This window comes from Betta splendens, chromosome 4 (genome assembly GCF_900634795.4).
Source record: "Betta splendens chromosome 4, fBetSpl5.4, whole genome shotgun sequence".
Lineage (NCBI taxonomy): Eukaryota > Metazoa > Chordata > Actinopteri > Anabantiformes > Osphronemidae > Betta > Betta splendens.
Window position 1 is genome coordinate 2,410,874 of NC_040884.2, and position 6,000 is coordinate 2,416,873.

Sequence of the window (6,000 nt, forward strand, 5' to 3'; positions counted from 1 at the left end):
CTGGGTGAATCACTGCTTGAGGAATGTGTGTGTGTGTGTGTGTGTGTGTGTGTGTGTGTGTGTGTGTGTGTGTGTGTGTGTGTGTGTGTCTGAGTGGGTGGTATTGGGTTTCCTAAGAAGCTACACATTTTTCACCTAACACCCTGACCTCCTTACTCTGTGACCCAGAGCCACCAGGGAAGACAGCTCTTCATCCACTCCACTGGACCTGGACACAGAAGACAAATTGTTTTTGTGTATCGAATGAATCACCGCCAAATGAACCCGAACCTTTATAAATAATCCACAGGCTATGCTGTGTAGAGGGTTTTTCCTTTCACAGAGAAGAGCCAACTCTGTGTTTTCATTCAGCATCACTGCAGCATAACAACATTTTAACCTCTTAAGTTGAGTCTGTCTGTTCCACCACAAGAAGAGAGGGGAACGCATTAAACAAGAGAAGTCAAGATGTTGAGAGTGATTCATTAGAGACAAAACAAAACAACTAGTCTCCAGATGCATCTGTGAAGGAATCTGCCCTTAAAGCCAAAGACTTTGTTTTCTGTGTTGTACAGTAATGTTAAGGAACACACAATGAACTCCCCATGCGTCTTCTGGTCAAATGAGATGAGTAAACCTCACACTCAGTGAAGGAACATGCCTCCATGCAGGTGTGACTGTTCACTTCACCTCAATGTCTTGAAATGACCTTTTTAATGATATCTAAAGGTTTTGCTTCCTGTGGATGGAACAGAGCCATGAACTATGGACACACTGATGCATGTTCATGAAGCAAACTGGAGCTGAACAGCTGGAGTCTGACAGGAGAACAGTCATTTTACTGCATGTTTGACTGCTCTCCAACACAAAAAAGATGCAAACTGCTGTTCATCTTGGCGATGACTGGTGTTGGTTCTGATGGTCGTCTACAGACCCTCGGTCTCACCCCAATCATCTTAACTGTATCAGAAGGTCCCGTCTTGAGTAAAATGCTGTGGTGTGTGTGTGTGTGTGTGTGTGTGTGTGTGTGTGTGTGTGTGTGTGTGTGTGTGTGTGTGTGTGTGTGTGTGTGTGTGGGTGGGAAGGTTCTGTCTGCTTTGTTGCTTTCCGACCTGCTTCACTTCTACTGGGACAAAACCCAAACCCTGGCCCCTCCATCATCCTGACACCGACCAACACACATGCTCTGAGTCAGTCTGCCTCTGTCTGTTGTTTTTGTAAAATGCAAATACACATGTGCAATTCTACAAACAGCTATTTTAGTTTGTTACGCTTAAAGTAAACTCACTGGATGGAATTAATTACAGTGACTGCTGTGGATTCTGCTTTTACCAGATAATAGCTTTTGCAGCTGTCAAAAAGGTGCTAATTCTGTTGTATGTGTTTTAATGAGGTCACAGTCGCTGCTGCAGTTGTACTGTAGTGGTTAGAAGACGGTTCTGACGTCTGTGCATCATTTTAACTATCGTGGCCAAACTATTAGAACCTTATTAAACTGTGTGGGTGTACCTAATAAAATGGCCAGTGAGTGTTTGCTCACCGCCTCCACCACGCATTCATCTCCCTTTTGATTCGCTGTCTTGCTCGTATTAAGTTACTGTTGTAACCCTGTAGCTCACGACATGCGTCTGCTTGTATAAATACATTTGCGTGTGTTGGGCGTTGCCGCGGTAACGCCGGCCCCAGCTGACCTTGGCCTTTAGGGCCCCCATCCTGTCTCTGCCGGCCTGTGAGTGTGTGAGCGGCAGCTGGCGTGGACCGGTGCGTCTTTATGGGTTCAGACATGCTCAGTGGAATCTGATGTGGCGGAGCCGACGGACGGCTTAGTGGCAAGTTATTTCTACTGGATCAGAGGTGGAGAAAGCACTCAGAGCCCTCACTGAGCATAAATCATGGGACTACTCACCATTATGAGTACAAGTCCTGTTTTCTATACTTCGCCTAATTGTTTGCATGTATTTCAGTGTAATTTGTTTAAATAACTATACAGGAGTTAAAATACAAATGTGAACTGTAGTGTTGACTATAAGGTAAACGTGCAGTAAAAGTGAAGTAAAGTACTGGTATCAACTTTGCACTGTTGCATTTCAGAGAACAGACAACAAACAATCTGCATGTGACTGTAGATTGTGGTAAAACATGACGTAATGAGCAGTCAGCACACTGCACACGTGTGTGAATGTTATCAGGAAAACCTGGATTTGACCTCTGGATAGACTGCACATGTGGAGCAGCCTCAGTCAACACTTATCAAGGGTGCCTGATCCAACTCCGCTGATCCGACTCCGCTGATCCGACTCCGCTGAACGACTCCGCTGAACGACTCCGCTGATCCGACTCCGCTGATCCAACTCCGCTGAACGACTCCGCTGAACGACTCCACTGAACGACTCCGCTGAACGATTCCGCTGATCCGACTCCGCTGATCCGACTCCGCTGAACGACTCCGCTGAACGACTCCGCTGATCCGACTCCGCTGATCCAACTCCGCTGAACGACTCCGCTGAACGACTCCACTGAACGACTCCGCTGAACGATTCCGCTGATCCGACTCCGCTGATCCGACTCCGCTGAACGACTCTGCTGATCCGACTTTGCTTCACCTCGTGGGCCTTTGCAGTCTCCTTACCTGTCTGTCCATCAGCGGCTGTGAGCCTTTTAATAGTACGCTGTGTTCAGTGACAGGCCTTTCATCTGTGCGTCTGCTCTCCCAGCAACATGACTTTAATGGCCCTGACATGGTGTAAGCCGCAGCAGCTGCCTGTTTTCCATGTACATGTGTGTGGACCAGGGAGTTGTTGATACCTGCATGGTGGCGTGGCTCTAATCCATGTTTGTTCTGCTCCAGCACTAGGGGAGAATGTCCCACACACACACTTACGGCACACCTGCAGACGAACACACACACTGAACTCTAAGGGCTCTGCCTCTCACGCTGCGTGAAAACTAGAAGAGCTAACACTGTTTGTGCACATGTTAGATTTGACATTAGATGCATGTGATCGTCAAAGGATCATAAACATTTTGTGCAACTAAAACTAGTAAGTGCAACTTGAATATTATTTTTTATTATTGTGTAAAATCTACTGAAACTTATGTATAAAAACGAATAATTTTAAGGTTCTTGGACGACGATGTGCCTTTGATTCAGTGTTTCTGCATTTAACATCCAACTTACAACATGTTTGAGTCTGACTCTGTCTGGGAAATAAGACATACATACCAGTCAGTCAGTGGGTTAATCTACGAGGCAGACGAGAGAGAGAGGGAGAGAGAGAGAGAGAGAGAGAGAGAGAGAGAGAGAGAGAGAGAGAGAGAGAGAGAGAGAGAGAGAGAGAGAGAGAGAGAGAGAGAGAAAGAGAGAGAGAAAGAGATCTCTCTCTCTTCCCATCTCTCTCTCTCTCTCTCCTCTCTCTCTCTCTCTCTCATCTCTACTCTCTCCCTACGTCTCTCTCTCCTCCCCCTCTCCCCTCTCTCTCTCGTCTCTCTCCTCTCTTCTCTCTACTCTCTATCTCTCTCTCTCTCTCTCCCGCTTCTTCCCCCAGAGAAGAGGAGAGACCACCAACAGAGTTAACAAGTCTATCTACCTCTGTGGTGGAGGGAGCACTTATCTCTGCACAGCTTTGATATGAGACTGAGTTGGAGCTGAAGTGGAAAGATTTGCACAGTTCATTTCACAACTTCCCTTATCTGCACTGACTGAAGTAATGCTCGATACCACTACTACCATAACGGCTACATGCAGCACATGAGACCATGAGGCTGCTGCAGATGCAGTCTGTACAGTGGGTACACACACTGGGGCATGGGCGTGATAATGCCTCCTGCAGCTAACATGGACTCAGTGACGTTGGGACAGATCATCATGCAGGAACTCGACCTGAGGCAGAGTGAGGCTGAATCACGCATGAATCATCACCGGGTTCACCCTCACACAGACCACATGTTTCCTGAACCTGAAGTGCTTTCTTGCCCTCACACTAAGCAGGTTCTGCGGCCACGCAGAGGTCCGTGTGGAGTGTTCTGGATTAGGCCCCGTCCAGACTGTTTAGCTGGAAGCCAGAGAGCTGTCGCCCGCCGCCTCTTTTGTCTCTGCTACATGCGGAGTCAGGTGTGTTTTTGGAGGCAGACAGACCAGCATGTTTATCTGAAATCTCTATCAGGCGCAGACCAAACATTTGCCGAACCTGCTCCGGCCTCTTTGCCTCTCCGCCTCCTTGTCCCTCTTTCTACCCTCATATCTTTTCTTCTGACACTACACACCCACAGGCATCAAAGCCAAAGCAGGAAAGCGGGGAACACGGGCGAGTGTGTAGATAAACCTGAGGGAGCGTTTCACCTGCCTCACATCTTTATAAGAACAGCCTGAATGTGTGTGAATGAGAGCATTTGTAAAGTATGTAACGTATGATTCGATATGAATGTATTTCCTCCATCCGTGTACTCTGAGCTTGTTGGAGGCAGATGCCTCTGCTTTGGAATCCAGCCTTCTCTAGTGCACATTTCAGATGTAACGTGGTTCCAAGGACTCGCTAACTCTCATTATAACCAGTAGATGGAGACACATCCTTAAGAATAACACAAATCAGACCACGTTGGTATTTACGGTTCCTCACTCCTGGGTTCGTTGGGGTTGGTTTAACTCACTGTTGCTACTAGTTCAAGTAGGTCGTCATTAGTTAGTTAGTTTGAACCAAGGTTAAGCTTGAACCAAATGTGAAGAATTGTTAAAGCTAAAGGTTAAAGGTCATACAAGTCAGCGAGCCACAGTGAGTTACTGTACACCTGTGGGCACACACACACACGCACACACACGCACACACACACACACACACGCACTCACACACACACACACACACACACACACACACACACACACACACACACACACACACACGCTCTGCTGTTTGTCAGAGGAGCAGCTGTGGTGACGTTAATCCCAGCCCAAACTGGAAACACACACGTACTGTACAGGCTCCCGGCGGCTGAATCCGCGGCCCTTCCTCACTCCACGTTCTCACACTGAGCAAATATTTGCTTCCACGGCTTCAAAGATGTTTGCTGCATTTTCGTTTTGTCTATTGTCCCTTTGAAGGCTTGTGGAGAAGAACGAGTCCATTCTAATGTTGTTCAGGCACAAAGACACGGAGCAAAGGAGAGTGGGAGTGGGTTAAAGGGTCATTGTCCCGTTCTAGACGTGTTGATGAATCTACAGACTCTACTTTCACACTCGCTCTACCATCAAATCCCTCCCAGGTGTGTATTTCTGTGCGTCTGGTTGATTGGCTTAGAGTTGAAAGGTATTCACCTGTTTTCCTTCATGGGAAGTTCTTGGTCCAAAGACACCAAATAATCCTGGGGAGTAAGTGTGTGAGTCTCTCCATGCAACAGTACTTCCTGCTCTAGTGGATAGTGGATAGTATGACACAGACAATGGAGCCATGTGATTCCCACGGCTGTGTCTCTGGTGAGTTTGTACATTAGGACAATAAACACGTAGATCACAGGCGTTCCCTGCGTCCGACGCATGTGTTAGAACATCTTCATTTGGTGTTAATTGTCTGAATCAGGCTGTCAGAGATTACAACTGTGTCACAGCTGGTTGAAGCCATGTGACTGCTGCAGTCTGAGCTTTGAATGTGTCCCTACCTCTAACTTTACCGATCACGGTGTGTTTCCATCTACATCTTGGTTTCATCCAGCTCCAGTATCTCTCTCTCAACTACATTCAATTTGTCTGATTCGTGCAGCGTCATTTCACAACAAAGGTCGTCTCAAGGCTCTTTACAGTCTCATTTTAAGACCCTACAGAAGAGAAACATTCAAACCCGCAGCCTCCAGCGGAGCCGGACTCAGGGCGTGCGGCCATCTGCCTCGGCCGGTTGAGGACAGACACGCACACTTACCAGTTAGTTGGTAACTATGTTTGGTAGTCGCTGTGAGGCCGTTCACATTTCTGTGGTTTTCAGGGCTTTTTCTTTTCAGCTGCCTGAGGGACGAGTTGTTGATGCCAGAATAGTA